This window comes from Crocodylus porosus, unplaced genomic scaffold, assembly GCF_001723895.1.
Source record: "Crocodylus porosus isolate Cpor-Errol unplaced genomic scaffold, CroPor_comp1, whole genome shotgun sequence".
Lineage (NCBI taxonomy): Eukaryota > Metazoa > Chordata > Crocodylia > Crocodylidae > Crocodylus > Crocodylus porosus.
Window position 1 is genome coordinate 81965959 of NW_017728943.1, and position 17164 is coordinate 81983122.

A 17164-nucleotide genomic window follows, 5' to 3' on the forward strand; every position below is an offset into this window, starting at 1 on the left:
CGCCCCCGACTCTCTGCCGGCTGGGGCCACTCCAACAGGGCTCAACAGTTTATTGCTGTGCATTAATATGCAGGTGTAGATGCATCCCCTGTGTTGTCAAAACCCTCCCTGCAAAAGACTTGAATGACGAGTTAAATATGTCAACCTCAGCTGATAAGCTTCCAGACTACAGCCCTACTTCTGCCTTGCCTTACATCTCATACACAAGGACAAAATCAGCATTCATTTTACACATGTAAATGAGTCCAGTAAGTAGCAGGCAGTAAAGTTAATGGGAAAGAGATGAGAAAATCCAGACATTTCCAAACCATGGGAGTATCTGTGTAGAAGCCAATTTCATGACTTGGGGAAGTCTGTCTGCCTCTTTGAAATGGCAAAAAGATGCCATTTCCCTAGTGGATTTCAATTCAAGAGAAATATTTATTTTGGAAGATCACAGGGGAGCCATCCTTGCACTAAAGATCATAAGATGGAAGGATACAGGGCTAACATTGGGAGAGTATTTCTCATCCATGCATCCATGCAGAGCCATAAGGAAAGTGTGACCAATACCTATACTCATGCAGGGAAAGTGTCACCCATGCCTACTATAAGTCTATGCAGGCAATGGCTCAGCCAGACCCACATCAGTGTAGATGCTTGAGTGATGTCTAGGGTGAAGATACAAAGTTGGTGGATATAACACGTCTGATTCAGGGCAGAAGTATAGATAGCAGTGCATGAAACAAATCTCTCCATAATGTATTACTAAGAGTATGTCTGTACAACATCTGGTTGTGTAAAGGAAGCATGTGTAGGTGTGCCTGGCCTAGCTTCCACCTACCTAACTTAGACACCATTCATCTTGCTTTTCTCTCTCATACTCTCCATAAATCTTGAACTGTGTTATATTCCCATTCATATTTCAAGCTTAGAATGTGGTGCTGTTTTTCAGGTGCCTCTCATCAAACTCTAATATTGCCTTGTTTTAATTTGACAACTTGAACCCAGCCTCTTTTAAGTAATAAAAGCATGCCACGTGTAATGACAATACTGTAAAGGTTCCAAGATGCCAGGAATAACTTTCATGCCTTCACAGAGTCTCACCAGATTTATCAGAACATCTACCATACATTTTAAAAATGCCAAGAGTCCTTTCAGTGAGTCATCTATTACCTCCTTATAATTTACCTCTGCCAGAAATGAGCAGGAGTAAATCATGTCACCTGAAAAACAGAAACAAGAAGGGTGGAATTTTCTCACCATTCAATACATGAGGATTAATTAGAGCAGAGGGAGATTATTCAAGGCCATGCAGTTGATTCCAGAGAAAGCTACCAAGTCTATTCTTTGTGAGTACGTCAGTTATTATATTAGCCTAGACACCTTCTGGCCACATATGTGATGCTAAGTTAGGAATCTAAATGCAACCTGCTCACTCATTGGATGCCAAGTGTTTCTTGTTTCAGTATGTTGACTGACATGCAATGTGGTGACATCCTCCATTCCATTTTCAGTTCTTAGGGATCATGAGAACAGTCTGCCAAACCTGGACTTTGTTTTTCTCATGGCTTTAAAATACAGAGCTTCTGCCTATCTACTCAATGGACTAGGTAAAAAAAAAAAAAATACTCCAGGATATGTTCTAGGTACCTTTCAACTATTTCTCAGGGCTCTTTCTGTCTTCATCAAGAATGTTTCTCTTGTCAAGAATGATAAACTAAGGGCTCTCAAACCCATCCTACTTGACTCCCACGGGTCTGGTTAAACACATAATTACATAACAACCTGCGTGTTACAAATTCTGAGGATGACTCTCATGCATTGAACCGGTTGCTCTCCGTTCTTAATTTTAAGCCACTTGCTGAAATTTGTTCTGGGTTGCTATGAAACAAGAATATACACATTTACAACATTGTTGAAGTGTGTGAAGGAGTGTGGGTTTATATCAGTATCACTGTGACTGAGTAGATACTGTTCATTGTTCAGCTAGGGCCAGATCTTCAGTTAGTATAAGTCAATGTAGTTCCATTGACTTTGTATTGCATTCTTGAAGAAACTTAACACATAATCCAATTCAATCAGTATGCACTGTCCTAGAAGAGCTTCCAGATAAGTGTCAAGAGTTGTTTCTATAAATCAACTTTACAACCAAAAGTTCTGAAATATGCAAATTACTCAGTTTGTGCTTTTAGCAGCAAGGAATGGAGTGTTTTTATTTATTTTTGTGACTTATATAGAGTCTACTGTGTTATCGATCCTGAGCAAGTCATACTGGACACATCTACACCTGTTATTAATTTGCATTAGTCTTACTGCTCAGTAAGCCTTTCCCATGAGCACATCTACACGTGCTCCCTATTGGAAGCATATTTGCTCCCGCCTTGCTCTGCCCTCCTGCAACAGCCAGAGCGAGCTCCAGGTTCCACCAAGTGCTAACTCAAGGGCTGGCAAGGGGCACAGGGCTGGTCCCAATGTGCACAGGGCCAGGAGAGTGTCTCATGTAGATGAGCTGCATGTGTGTCTGTGTGTGCTGTATAATGATCCCTACCCACAGGTAATGAGCCAAGACTTTTGACACTGAAACACTGATCTTTATTACCTCAGTTTACAAAGGCATTCAGTTATCTATTAAGGTATCCTATTAAGGTGTACTAAGCTGTAATCCTCTACGTAGATTAGCCACTAGAGTTGAATATGACACTTACTTTCCAAGGGCATTTAACATGAAAGTATCCATTAGACTTGATCCAAAGCCTATTGAGATCAATAGATGAACTCTCTGATTTAATAGGCTTTGGATCAGGCCACTGGTGTATCCCATGAAGTTACACATTACACTTAGATCATACTAAAGGCATGCAAGCATCTGCATATTAAAGCTCATTAACTCATACTAAGTGCCCTCTGAGTGTCTCATAGTTACACCACTTCAGGTGAGGGTTAGCTCTAGGCCATGCTTTCTAGCTCATGTTAGGGCTATTTCACTATGCTCCATGGAGATAAAATGAATAATTTGCAGTCCTCCAGCATCCCAGTATACACTGCTCCCAACCTTCTACCCCAGCAAGTAGGGATACAGCCCAGGTGTCTTGTCTCTTCAGCTTGCCAGCTCCCTAGCTGCAAGTCAGAGGTGTGCAGTCAAGAAATTGTATTAGCCCTTAATGTGCAACCGCTCACAACACAAGCTAACTTGAACAATGCTTAACATTCCACAAACTTAGCATGGTCTAAATGGAGTGTGCAATGTCACCCTCAAGAAGTCCAAGTAATATCTCACTTGCAAATGAACCCTCTTACTTACTGTTGCATAAAAGTCATTGAGAATATCTGGCCACACCAATTTTTTGATGGAAAATACAGTTTCAGAAAAAAAAAAATCTAAAAGGAAAAAAGTTTCAGTTTTACTTAAGTAGTTCAATTTTCACTTTGCAAAAATGAAGACCAACTGATAAGGGAGAAATTCAGATTGCCCCTTGGCTCTCATGAACAAAAAATTTTTTAATATTTTTTTTCCTACTACTTGGCCTCTCGATATTAGTGTCATGGCTAATAATATATTAAAATATAGATCATATCATATATACTATCATATATTGCTTATATTACAATAATTATGTTGGGGGGATGTTGTCATTGTCGTTAGTTATAATAATGACTTGTGGCAACCCCTAGAGGTCTCCATGAAGGCTCAGGGCTCCATTGTACTTAGGACTGTATGGAGGAGTAAAACAAATACAATCCCTGACCCTGATCATTCACTCTCTACGTATCTACTTAGTTTTGGTATCCTTATATCAGGCTCAAAGTATTTGATGCGTTAAACTAGGAAACCCATGCATTTGATATCTTTGTTTGTAAATTTAGAAGCACGCTGTTGCTGTATCACGACCCATGTCACTCTTCATCCTGTTTTTCTCTTTACAACAAACATAACACCTACAGGGACACGAAGGAGAACATTGCAGACATCAGGTCATAACGTATGTGTCACAATGCAATGTTATTAAATTCAAATCAAACTCTCGGAGTTCATTTGCAAAGCAACCAGGTTCAAATGCCAGGGCAATCTGGTTGTAAACCTTTCTTGCAGCTGAACTATCTGTTCTTAAAGGCACAGGACCCTCCTTGCCTGTTTTACTGGTCTATGAGAACAAGCAGATTGCATCCTGCAATCACATTTCTCTTGAGGAAAGAGAGCTAGTGCTTTATGGGGTGGAAGGACTTAACCTTTTTTTAACTGAATCCCCTTCTCGAGGGCTAAGAACGCATTCCCACTGAACAGAGATTTTTAGAAATATTTACAAACTCTGACACAGCGCAGACCAAACATGGAGGTTTAACTAAACCACTAATTTGGAGGCATTTGTGGGCTAGCTCTGGTGTGACTTGTTGTCCTTGACAGAAAATCAGACAGACAGCCCCAAGTAAAAGCAGAACCTGCAACAGACCCTAGAGAATGAAGGACAGAGAAAGGCAAGAAGCGTTGTATATTTGGAGCAGGTAGCTGGATATGTCAGGACTTGATTCATGGGGTACTAAGTGTTCATGCAGCATGGGCCACTGGGGTGAATCAGTGTGACTCCACTGAAATCAGTGTGCTGAATCTCCAGCTGATGGAAATCAGTACAGCTCACTGAAGCCAAAAGGGACATTCCCTCAGAGGGGCCGAATGGGCAAAAAGTCAGTAAAGCAATGGAGTGGCAAGGATTTATAACAGCCAAGGCTCCGGTCCACAGATTTCAATGGATGTCTGCTGATATAAACCAGCCAAAGACTTGGAATTTAAAAATGAGCCCTGACAAACCTCGTCTGGAGCTCTCCTTCAGGAGGTGTTCGAGAGCCCAGTAACTCCAGTACGCCATGGGGCCAAAGCGCCTCAGCCCTGTCAGCAGCTTCACTCCTCTGTACCACTGGACTCAGCCTGAGAAGCAAAGGAGCCATAAAAACAAGACAAAACAAAACAAAATGGTCTCACACTTTATTTTAAGATGTGATTGAGGAATGGGGTAAAAATGAAATTGCTCTAGGTTAGCTGGGGAATGGTTTTGTTTTGGACGATGGCCCCTTGTGGCTGTGGTTTCTACAATGACTCTGTATTCCCTCTGTGTCAAGACACAACCAACCCTCAGGGTTCCTGAAATAGATTAAACAAGTGAGGCCGGAGCTATTTTAACAGCTGGAGCTTGTTCTCTTTACACTTTGTTGAGTGAGGGGAGAGAGTAGAAGAGGAGCGACAACAAGATTGGGTAATGCTATTTTAACACGCGCAGCACCACCGTCAGTGCGCGGTGGTTAGTCTGTGTTAGCATGCACTCCACCCGCTAATACGTGCAAGGACACACAAACAGATTTAGCTCTGCAGAAAACCAGAAGCAATCTTGCGCATGCATGAGCGTGTGCGTACATGTGCGCGCACACACACACAGTATTGGAAAAGTATAGTGGGATTGTGTTCATCTACACCAAAAGGAAAGCGTGAGTTAATGTAGCATGCTGAATATACACAATGATGGATGAGCTGGTGAAATAAGGCAGATCTCTGTCACCCAAAAAACACACATATCTTCAGCCCCTCATCATGCTACTGCACCTTACAAGGCACCAAGCTCTGGGCCCAGGGTGAGCACTTCCTCTCATCAGGCTGGCAGATGCAGTGTGGTGAAGAGATAGTTTAGGATACTTTAAGAAACCAAGCATCAAAACACCTAGCACTCTTTCAGCATTGGCCAGTTGGACTGAGGTACTATCCTCTGCCATGTGTCAGGGAGATAATCTTTAATAGCCTTCATCCATGTGCATTTGGGTACAGGCAGTAAAGCCCAGTCTTTTTCTAAGTTTCTCACGTATCACATCTAAACACCTACATCGAGGTTCTGTGTCCTCACTCTTGACAGGATCAGAAAGTGCCCTGGGGCCACTTTTGTGCCACCTTAATTCTGGCTCAGTCTATGTGCCTAGTCAGCCCCTGATGCGGTTAAAACTGTTACAAGCGACATAGGGTGGTACTAGTCTTCCACAGGCTGTTGTACTGGCACTGAAGCATTAGAGCACATTGCTCTCCAGTCATACCCTGGCCCATTCGTGCTCACCTTCTTCCCAGGACAAGGGGAGGGGCCACAGAGATACATTACACCGGCTCCATACAGGTCAGAAGTGCCTGCTACAGCTCCAATATTCTGCAAGGACAATTTAAGCCTCTTTTACAGCTTTTTAATGTTGCCAGAGTCACACAAAGAAGCTTATAGGTAAGAGTGAAGTTGGGCCTATGCATAGTATCTCGATCTCTTATAACATTTGTCTGCTCCCTCTACAGAACTAGTGTTTGAGTCCCAAGTGATGTCTCTAAGTCAAACCAGCTCAGCCCAAAAACATTAGTCTGCCCTTATGTTTCTTCTTTCAAAGTTAATGCTGTTCCTTTGCCCTTGTAATCATGCCTCTGAAGCCCATGCAGTGGGTGAGGTAGTCTTTATCAGATGGAAAGAGCTAAAATGTGACACAGGAGATCTCAGCTCCATTGGCTGCTTATCTTAGTACCTGAAGCCAAAACAGAAAGCTTATATAAACTGCCAAATAAAAATACTTCTTGTGGACACATTCCTCCCTGGGTACATGAGAGAAAGGAAAGGAAACAGGGAGAAAGAAGAAAGTGAGTGATCAGACTTGCAAGGTAAGGAGGGAGACAGACAGATAGACTACTTGAGCACAGATGACCTGTAAGGGCCCCCTCTACATGTTGTGGGTATCGTGCAAGTAACTGGCTAATTGCACAATTACTTTGCAACCAGCTACACATGCAAAGCATCTACCGCATGATAAAAAGGCTCCAAACACTACAGTTAGACCTTGAAAATGTGTAGTAACTTTATAGTGGGATGCTCTTGAGCTGTAGTTTGCATGTGTAGCAGGGTCTCCCCTGTGACTGGGAGTCCATTAGCTGCCAGGGCTCCCAGCCACAGGGGTGCAACCCCTGAGCCCTAAGAATCACAGCTGCCATGTTCCCCATGGGGTGGGGGTCTGCAAAACGCCAGGGCCTACATGGGGCTCTTGGTCCTGGCTGCACCTCACCTGCAGCTGGGACCAAGAGTCCAGCACCTGACGAGGCTCTGGGTCCCGGCTGCACCTTACATCAGCTGTGGGGTCTCTCTGCCCTGGCTGTTCATGAGGCGCAGCCAGGACCTACAGTCCCATTAGCTGCAGAGTCCTCAGTTCAGCAAAGGGGCTCCTAGCTATGGGTGCCTGCTTCTTGCCAATGCAAGGGGAGCCAGGATTGGGCACAATTGGATTTACTGTACAATTGCATGGATCATGCATTAGATCCAATCGCACCTTTACCTGCATGCATGAAGGAGGCCTAGGGGGAAAATCCCTAGCTGAACATCTGAGAAGATAGAAGTGGAGAAGACGTGAAGGTTGTCTCATAGCAGTCTCATCGGCAGTCAGCAACATGACAAGCAGGCAGAACTGGAAGGTTCCCAGCATTTCTAGACATGGAAGGCAGCATCCTAGCCTCATTCAAATCAATTGTAGAAGTCTAACTGACATTGGTGGGTTTGTCCATATCACTAGGGGTCCTGGGGAGCACAGTCTGAGCACACCTTTCTCATGCACTTCCTCTGCCATGCTCCAGATACAGAACTTCTGTGAGGCTGCTCTGAGCTCATCACCAGTGGCTGTTCTCAGGCTCTTGAGTCCTGGGGAAAGCCTGGTGCTGCCTCACTGATGCACTTCTGGGTCCAGAGTATACCTGCAGACTCAGGTAGAGAGGGCCTGTTCAGCCTCATCTTCACATGGACCTGCTACTGCAGTGATGTAGACAGGCCCAAGATTTCACACCAAGAAGACAGTGAAGCTGCCATATGTGTCCTAACACACAACTCTAGAGCTGTGCTCCTAAGCCCCTCTCTGGTTTTCTACTAGCCCACATCCTTCCTGGCACCTGAGCCTGTTCCTCAGAGTTCCGCTCCTGTCCTGAAAAGACCAGAGTAAAAAGGAGAGAACTCCCTTTGAATATGTGGCTTTATCATTTTATCAGTTTTCCAGTTTCTCATATCAGAGCAGAGGACCAAAGGAGATCTATTCAACTTCAGAATGTCACAGAGCATTTAGTTGATGATGTCAGTATCTCAATGGCTATGCCAGACCCTAGTCCAAAGCCAACAGAAAGATTTTTGTGGGCTTCAGTGAACTTTACATCAGGCCTAAACACAGAAAGGCACTATCTTCACTTACAATGATTGTAATTATGAGCAAAACTGTGATACTGAACTGCTTAACAGGAGAGAGGCTGGAACAAGACGGCAGGCTTTCATCACCAGTTGGGATTCTGGTTTGGGTTTTTCCTTTGTTGACATACTCACTCCTGCCAGGTGTGTAAATGGATAGCAGTCTGTTTCCTGCTCCCTCACCTTGTCCCCCTGGGACTTTTATTAAAAACAGCACAGCACCACTGTAGTATTCACTGCTACATGGGGAATCAGATTTAGAGTTCTGAGCTCATGGGCTGTAATCATATTTCTCTTGAGGGAAGAGGGCTACTGTTTCTTAAGGGGTGAGTGGATTTGTGCTTCTTTTTCTTAACTGAATCCCCGTCTCAAGGGTTAAGAGTGCATTCCCATTAAACAGAGATTTTTCAAAATATTTACAGGCTCAACATGGTGCAGAGCAAACATGGAGGAAGAGAACACAGAAGCAAGATACCCATGTCCTGAGAGAATGTGCAGAGTGCAGAACTGTGCTCAAGGGAATTCAGCAAACCAATAAGCATCAGTGACAGACTTTGAAGGTGGAAGGGGACCTGGGCACAGTGATTCATACCTTTATCATCCAATGGGTGAAAGCAATACAATATATCAGGGCCTGAAGCCATCAGAACTCAGCAGCATAGCAATGCAGCCAGGCACCAAGGGTACTGGGGTAGCAGCAACTGATAGTTACCATTAAACCATGAGCATAACTCAGGTGGCTGCTGGTGGCAGCTATTTTTTTCGCCCCCCCCCCCCCAACCAAGTTGGCACCTGGAGTAGTTGCCCCACCATCAGAACTTATAACACTTCAGCTAGTACAAAACACTGCAGTGCAGCTCCTCAACCTGATGGATTACCAAGAGCATATTATTGTGTTGGCCTCCCATAGACTATCAGAGGGCCAAGTTCTTAGTCAAAGATCCAAAGCCTTTATCTTCATGATGCTACATGGCCTGGCATCAGGATATCCAAAAGGCTACCTAAAACTCTGGGATAAACACCCTGGTTGAGGGTTTGATTTCTCTGGCATAGTGGAGCTCTCAGTAATAAGGGTAATGCTTGTCATATGCATGTAGGGATATATCCTATTCAGGGACTGATCCAGGACCCTAGGATGAACTTTACCAGGAACCAAGAACTATCCCACACTTCACCACCCACTGGTCCAAGTACAAGGGGTGCTTCTGTAACCTGGCTTCTCTAACTTAACAGCATGCATATTTAAAAACCACAAGCACTCCACTCTGCTGCAAACTCCACTGCACACACTTTTCCCCTGGGGGAGAGGATGAATGAACAAACAACAGGTGACAGACATTAGTCACATTGCTTACTGCATTATTAGAAGGCACACAGATGCAAGGTTGGTGAGTGTGGCATGGGGGGGGCTATATAGAATAGAATAGAATAGAAGCTGTATCTAGCACAGGGCCTTTGAAGGGAAGGTTAACACAAGAAAGCAGAAGAGGCAAGGAAGAGCCCTTCAAACAATAACATTTACTCTGGTGTATGGGGGAAATGTGCTTCTAAAGAGATTCTACAGTGATCACATAGGACTGATTCTCTCACCTTGTTCCATGGTATAACTATGATATTTTCAGTGAAGACACTCCTGATTTTTACTAGTGTAACTGAGAAGACAATCTGTCCTTTTGCCTTTACTCCCTTTCAAATCTGCCCTGTGCCAGGTAAAGGATCTCCTCACAAGGTGGTCTCTGAAGATAGAACTGTGGTCGACAGCAGCCAAGAATCAAAGGATCAAGTGTTTTATGTCTATAATCAACTCCCTGTATTGCCCAATTGTAGATTACAGCAGCCTTGTGAGATTCATGTGCCTGGATTTAGATGTGTATTGCTTTGGAAATATAATCAGAACTTATTTTGATCTGCTATAAAAGAAACAAGTGAGGGCGGGACTCAGGAGGGACGCAGCTCAGCAGCAGGTAGTGGAAATTGCTCTTGGCTCTGGACTGCATTATTTGATCTGCTCAGGGTGTCATGTGCCAGCCAGCCTCCTCTCTACGTGTGTTTGGCCAGCTATTCAATGTCTGAACTCCCTTGGACAACTGGTAGATTTAACCCCTTCAACTATAAGCTACCTTTATCAGAAGTGTAAAGGCAAGGAGAGGCAATGTTACAAAACCCATTTGGGTCAGGAGGAAGTGGTTCTTGATCTAGTCCTAGTTCTTTAGAAGTGGCTCCTGCAGTGGGCATGTGATATGAATGCATCCTATTTGACATAATGGTATGAAAGGAAATGATCCCAGAAGGCCAACCTTTAAGGCTTATTTTGGTTTCTCGAGAGTTTCCCTGCAATTGTCTATCTGTATAGAGATAGAAAAATCGCTCTCTCTATTGTGACCAGGATAACAAACATGACATGTTATTTCTGAAAAGGCAAAATCATATGCCAAGGTCACTGATAGGTAAACTACTGGATCTGCAGGAAAGCAGGTCCTGTACTCTGCCTCACTGACTGTCTAGAAAAGGGGCAAACACAGTAGGTGTAGAAACCCTCCTTGGTGTATCTGCTGTCCTCAGTGATTCCAAAGCCTTGATTAATTCACCGAGCTCCTTTAACCAAGGGTGCCTAGTGGTGTTGTTTCAACAATAATAATACTTCAGGGAAAATGACCCATAACAGCCTCATTGGAAAATTCACTGGGGAAATCTAAGATTTCTGCTACACTCTCAGGCTTGGAAATGCTGATAGTCTTCCCCTCCCTCTCAGTAAGAGACCCTGTAATCCAGGCAGAAGTGTGAGAATGGTATGTAGAGGAGAGGAGAGCTCAACCTGATACCAAGTGAGCAAGTGGCTAGGAGAAGTTCTCATACCTACCACATCAGACATCTTCAGTTGGGTACATGGTTCACAAAGCCTAACAAGTGCACAGAATAGACTTTTAAGCTAACAGCATGAGGAATATGTGACTCATCCATTAATTCTCCTGCTTCTCACCCCATTCTTACCTTGCAATCATTTCCTGCTTCACTACCATTTATTGGCAATTTATTCTATACATTAGCAATGTATCTCCCCAGTTACAGGAACTCCCCATCACATCATGCAATTACTTCTCTTGTTGAATTCAGGCAGAAGATTATTGCTATCCCCTTTTCCTATGAGCTGTCATGCTGATAACCTGCGCTGAGAATCCGATACAGCTTTTGTAATTGTGACTGTGCTGTACAACCTGCTCTCTCTCACCTTCTGCCCCAGCATTTCCATCAAGAGGAGTCACATACCCAAGTTATTACACCATCAGCACTTCTCTCTCATAAAATCCAGGCTCCTTGTGTCTCTCTGAATCCAATTTTGCCAAACAGTCCCTTCACTAAATGCTCTATTACTAGTTTAAATTCTTCTCTCATTGTCACCGGTACAGATCTAGAGTCACTTCACTGCCTTCAATTTAATTACTTTGGATTGACAATAGCAACACTGAAGGATGAATTAGTCCTGTTATCTCTAGTCTCCCTGCATCTGGATGTGAAGCTGGTCACTGCATAGGCTGCTCTTGTTATTTAGGATTCACACTCTTGTGTTTGCCATGTTCCGGGCCTTGGGAAGTCCAATTTGGCATCCTAAGAATTTCAAACATCAGTTAACACTTCTTTGTCCCTTTCACTCCTCATTCCTTCCATGTGGACTGACTCCTTTCTCAGCCAGAGAGGAAGCAGCAAATGGGAAACACTTTGTTAGCGCTCATGCCATTTAACAAAGAAGTTTCTTCTACCTATGAAGACGAGCCAGGCAAATCCTGTTGACAGTGTGCAACAAGAGAAGGAGGTGTTCTTTCACTCAGCAAACACAACGGCTGTCTTCCAATGACTTTGTGCATGAAGAAAGTTAAACAAAGAGGAAGACTCCAGAGCATTTGTAAGATCACAGCACATTTTAAATGGCATTTTCATGAGCAAAGCCACTGCTTATTCACTGAGAAATAAACCATGCTCTGGGCCACCGAGGTAAATGGTGTCCAAATGGTGTGTGCAATATCAGAATCAGGCCCTCCTGTTTTACTAATGGAAGAGGAAACAGCATTCGCTCTTTTATCTCATTATCCAAGAGACGCAGAGGGCCAGCAACTCTTCTCACTTATACCAGAACTCTACACACGCAACTCTGTTGGCTTAAGTGAAACTACTACAGACTCCAAACGAGACTCAAGAGAATGAAAAAGGCAGCCACAGTCCTTCTTCTGCATAGATTACTGTTCCTATGAGAAAGAGGTGCTAGCAGATGCAATTCACCAGGAAAGTAGGTGAGGAGGGAAAGAGAAGAAACAATGACGTGACCTCTAGCCCTTTATTTATGACAACTTTCTTCCAGTGATCAATGTCCACTTGTGATAGAGGTATGGTGCTAATTTTGCTCTTGACACATGAATCAGACGGTGCTGTCATCACATTTTCCAGTCTCTCAAACATTTGCCTGTTTCTACTACCTGCCACTAGCCCAGCAGCTTGGATCTCTGCCAGTGGAAGTGGCTGAAGCCTGGTCCCCTTTGGTTTCAAATGAGTTTTTAGTATTTTATAGCAACAGTTGCAAATACCAGGTAAGTAGTAGCTTAGGTCCCAAATTCACATAATCACTGAGCATAGCTAGTTCTTACAGGTGATGACTGTTGTGAACTAAACTGGTGGCCAAAAGAGTCCAATGCATAACAGTGGAGAGTTAATCTGTGTAGCTCCTGCTTCAGGTCGCTATTGCCCAGTTAGTCTTGCCTCAGTCACCTCTAGGCTGTATTGCTGAAAATTGCTCTGAACTGAGGCTGCCATCAAAGACTATTCAAAAGCAGTATCTACATGGCTTCTTTAAAGGACCACCTGCCATGAACAATATCATTCCTGTGCACCATGCCCCATTGCATTTATTATTTGCTTCAGAGCAGCTATGGTCTACAGATGCATCAGTGTCCTGGGGCTTCTTAGATTCAGAAACAGCCTCTTTCTCTTTGCCCTGATGCAGTGGTTGAGATCAGGTTGGACATTTCTGTTAATGGTTACTGGGAGTGAACTGTTCTGGAACTGGCAATAGTGCTGAATTCACAGCCAAGGCTCCACACATTTAGGAATTCATTGCCACTGTTTGCTTGTGAGAGGCAGAGTTGGAGGCCTTAAGAGTACAGTGCCCCATTGCACATTTGTACATAGTGCAAGGAGGAGAGGCCTAGGCCACTAGGCACTGAGGAAACCCTGCTTTCTCTGTTTGCATCAAATCAACTGTTGCTGGTTTGCTTGGAAGTTGAAGCATTAAAAAACACAGGACAAGCAGGAACCTCCTAGGTTATCAGATCCAGTGCCTTGCTATCACATTCTATAATCTTTTTCACAAACTGATCAATCTCCATCTGCCGATGGGCTAGGTTAGGTGACTTGCCCCAAGGACTCCCATTAGAAGGCTCTTTTGAAATCTCCTGCTATGATGGTTAGAAAGTTTCCTCCAATTTCTAGCCTAAATCTATTAGAGCCAGTTTGTACCTGTTTGTCCTGGCGAATGTTTTCCATTATCTTCCCTTTCCTGATGTTTAAATGCCTATCCACTGGTGCATTCATAGAAAGCAATTATATCCTCTCAGCCTTTGTTTTGCTAAACTAGGAAATCCAGGCTCTTTTAGTCTCCTCTCATCAAATATGCCCACAATCATCCAACTAGCCTCTTAGCTTGACTTTTCTTGAACATGGATGACCGAATTATACTCAGGGTTCCAGAGGCAAACTCAGTTCTTGCTCAGTGCCAGCGTGCAAAGCTCTAGCTCCTCAGGAAATAATTCCACTAATATATACTATGATACCATTTGCATTTTTCATGGCCACCTCACATGAACTCAGGTGTTAACTCAAAGTCGTCTCTCTGATTCATACATGCAGGTCTTTCTCCTCCTCCACTGCTGCTAACTGACAAGCCCCCAGCTCATAGCTGAAGCTATTGTTATTAATTCCTTAACACATGACTTTGCACTTTGCTTTATTATAACTTACATCTCATCTCTATTACTCAAGTTTTCAAAGTAACCCAATGGTTTGGGCAGGGGCTTTTACTGTTTCAGCCCTTAAACAAGGGACATTTAAATGCTTCTTCATTTAACCTGAAGTTTCAGCCTGTCAATATACTTGCAGGAAATGGAACTTTATAATGTATCTATTCCACAAGCAACAAGAGCAGCATCCACTCCTGATTTATTAGATTTATAGCAATTTCAGATCACTGCAAATTCATCAAATCAAGACAACTTTGCCTGTTCAGTATAGTTCCTGATAAAATGTAAGGGGAAACATTTCTCTGAAATGTCAACAATGTACCATTTTAAATTGACAAAATATAAACAAATTAAAATTTAGAAAATATGGGCAACTTCTGAACTTGACCACTCCTTCCACAGGATCTTCCAAGTGCAAGGAATGAACCCTAAAGACAACCTATGAGCCACCTCTTCAATCATCAAGGTCCTGACTGGTTTCAAATGCCACAAGTTACTTTCAAAAAATATTTTCATTTCTGCTTGAACAAAAATATTTTAATTTCCTCCTAACTGAGGAAGAACAGTTAAATAGCAAGAGTTGAGAAGTTCTCCCCTTATATCCTTTATCTCCCTGGATATGCCCAGTAAAATTTCCTTTGTGATTTGGGAGCAGCCTATAAGCAGTTACAAGGCAAAAATCAAATATTTGATATCCTTATTCCTACAGGTAAGATTATAACTCTTCTATTTAACTTTCCTGGCAGATTACCTGTTAGCTACGCTTCCTTTCTTGTCCTAGTAGTATTGTAATCAAAGTGTATATGTTCAATACGTATCTCAGCTTCTCTGATCACATAACACAGGGGTTCCAAAAGTTTTTATGCCGCAGCCTCGTGGCCCGGCAAACCGCAGCCCAGCAGTCACAGCCAACTGTGGCCAGAATTTCCATCTGGCAGCCAGATAAGGATACACTTGCTCCCCACGTTGTGGGGGGAGAGGGCAAACCCTGCACTGCCACAGTCCCTACAGAAGGAGCCACAGCATCTCCACCCAGCTCTGGGGGGCCATGGTTTGCTGGTCCACAGCCACTTCCAGTCTGGCAGCTGACTGCGCTGCAGTCTGGCAGCTGACTCTCCTGGGGATTGAGAACCTCTGACCTAACCGATATCAGATTCTCTTTTGTTATTGCATCTATATCAGATGATTTTTTTTTGAGCAACTAATTTTAGTGATTAATTTTGTAGGCTAGAATCCATAACAGTGATGGCCACACAAGCATCTCACTTCAAACCTAACTCCCCACACCTTGCTATTGCAGTCCAAGTTTCAGCATGAAGTTCCCTTGATGCCTCTTTATCCACAGGAAGTTCATCTAGTTCAACTCCCCACCAAAAGCAAGATCATCCCTATTCAAATCATCCCATATAAATGCTTGTCTAACCTATTCCTAAAATTATACAATCAACTTTGTCACAAACGCAAAGCGCGGTGCCGAAAAATACTAAGAGCACCCTAACCTGCTACACAAAGCAAGGGGACAAGGGCGGTCAGTGTCCTGCTACTGCAAGTGTTAAAATACACTCAGGAGATCTAAGCAAGAGAGCTACAGTTTCTGCTACAGATGAAAGCAACCCCACCCCCTACAATGTGTACTAATCTGACCAGTAGGTAATTCCTTCCTTCCTCCCTGATCAACATAATCCATGCCCTATGGACTCTGACTGGAAATTGAATCCTAGTTGTGATCTGCCTATATCAGCCCACAAAGCCACACCTGAGAAGTAAACATGCTGCCGTGAGCTGCCCATCTGTAGTATTAGCTATGATATGATAGCATGGCAGTTTGGAATGTCAGGCCATCCCACGTGGAACTCGCTTAATTCAGCAGCCTAATAAATCTCTCCCACGTACCATTAAATAGTATTTCACTATACACTGTGCCATAATGATAAGGAAATCTGTGAGCCCGGCCTAGAGAACTGAAACAAGCAATTTGAGACCTGTAACAGGGTCCTTGCTCCAGAGGTGGCCATTTGGCCCCTGGAGTATCCTCTTAGCCCTTGGCTTCACCACCTCTCAAGTCAAACTCCCCTTCCCTTGCCTGCCATGTCTTCTTCATATTAACCTCTAGAAGATGGGAGGCTGCCCCAGGGTTTCCCCAAGCCTTAAGGGCTAATTGCAGGGCTCCATCCACTTCTACATCACTCCCCGTGCCTTACAGGTGTTATCACTCTCTGATGTTCATTCAACTTCCAGGATGGCCTGCTCCTCCTGGGCACTTCACTTCTCTCAGCTACTCCCAAGTACAGCCTTTCTCCCTGGAGTCGCACTCTGCCCCCCTGGGCTTCAGGCCCCCAGCCTCTATCTCCATCCCACACAGACTCTCAGACCTGCTGATCCTATATGTGGCTCCTCTCTGGGCTTCCAGACCCTCTGGTCCCACTCTCGGCCCCTCTCTGGGCTCCCAGACCCTCTGGTCCCACTGTTCAGAGCTTACCCTAAGCTCAGTTGTAAAGGCTCTGATGCCCAGAGCTCCTCTCCCTGTGGCTCCCAGAGCTAGACTGCCTGACCAGCAAAAGCCCTGGCCTCATATGGCTCAAGCCCAGCCCCCATGCTGGTCACATGCTTCTCAGATCAGCCCCTGCCACACCTGCAGGCTGCTTCTCAAGCAACCTCTCGAAGTGGCAGGAGTGCCAAGTGCCATGTCACAAAATCCCAGAAATGGGTCCTGTAATGTTTGCACTGGGGACCAAAACTGATAGAGATGCGATTGTTATTTTTGCTTTGTTGGAATGTCCCAATACATATTTTCAGGTTGACCACACAAGTGTGTGACTCACCCAAGTAGAGTAAAATGTTTTCCAGGTGAAATCCATCCTTTTTATAGAGTACCAGAGCAAGACCAGTGCACCACTTACAATCTGCTCAAACCAAACTGTAGGGGGGACTGAGAAGGCTCATGATTTCTGTGGT

The 17164-nt window shown here is 44.0% G+C and overlaps 1 long non-coding RNA gene across 5 annotated transcripts in view; it reads right to left on the bottom strand.

The window, feature by feature from the left end:
- LOC109319860 overlaps nt 1-17164 on the bottom strand; it is a 24796-nt gene that overhangs the window by 462 nt on the left and 7170 nt on the right. For 3 of the 5 annotated variants that reach the window (XR_002103650.1, XR_002103649.1, XR_002103652.1), the window contains exon 3: nt 4787-4903. This is a non-coding gene — a long non-coding RNA (uncharacterized LOC109319860). Of the gene's footprint in view, nt 1-4786; nt 4904-6071; nt 6517-17164 lie in introns of all 5 variants that reach the window. The other 2 variants (XR_002103651.1, XR_002103653.1) reach the window with 1 other exon arrangement.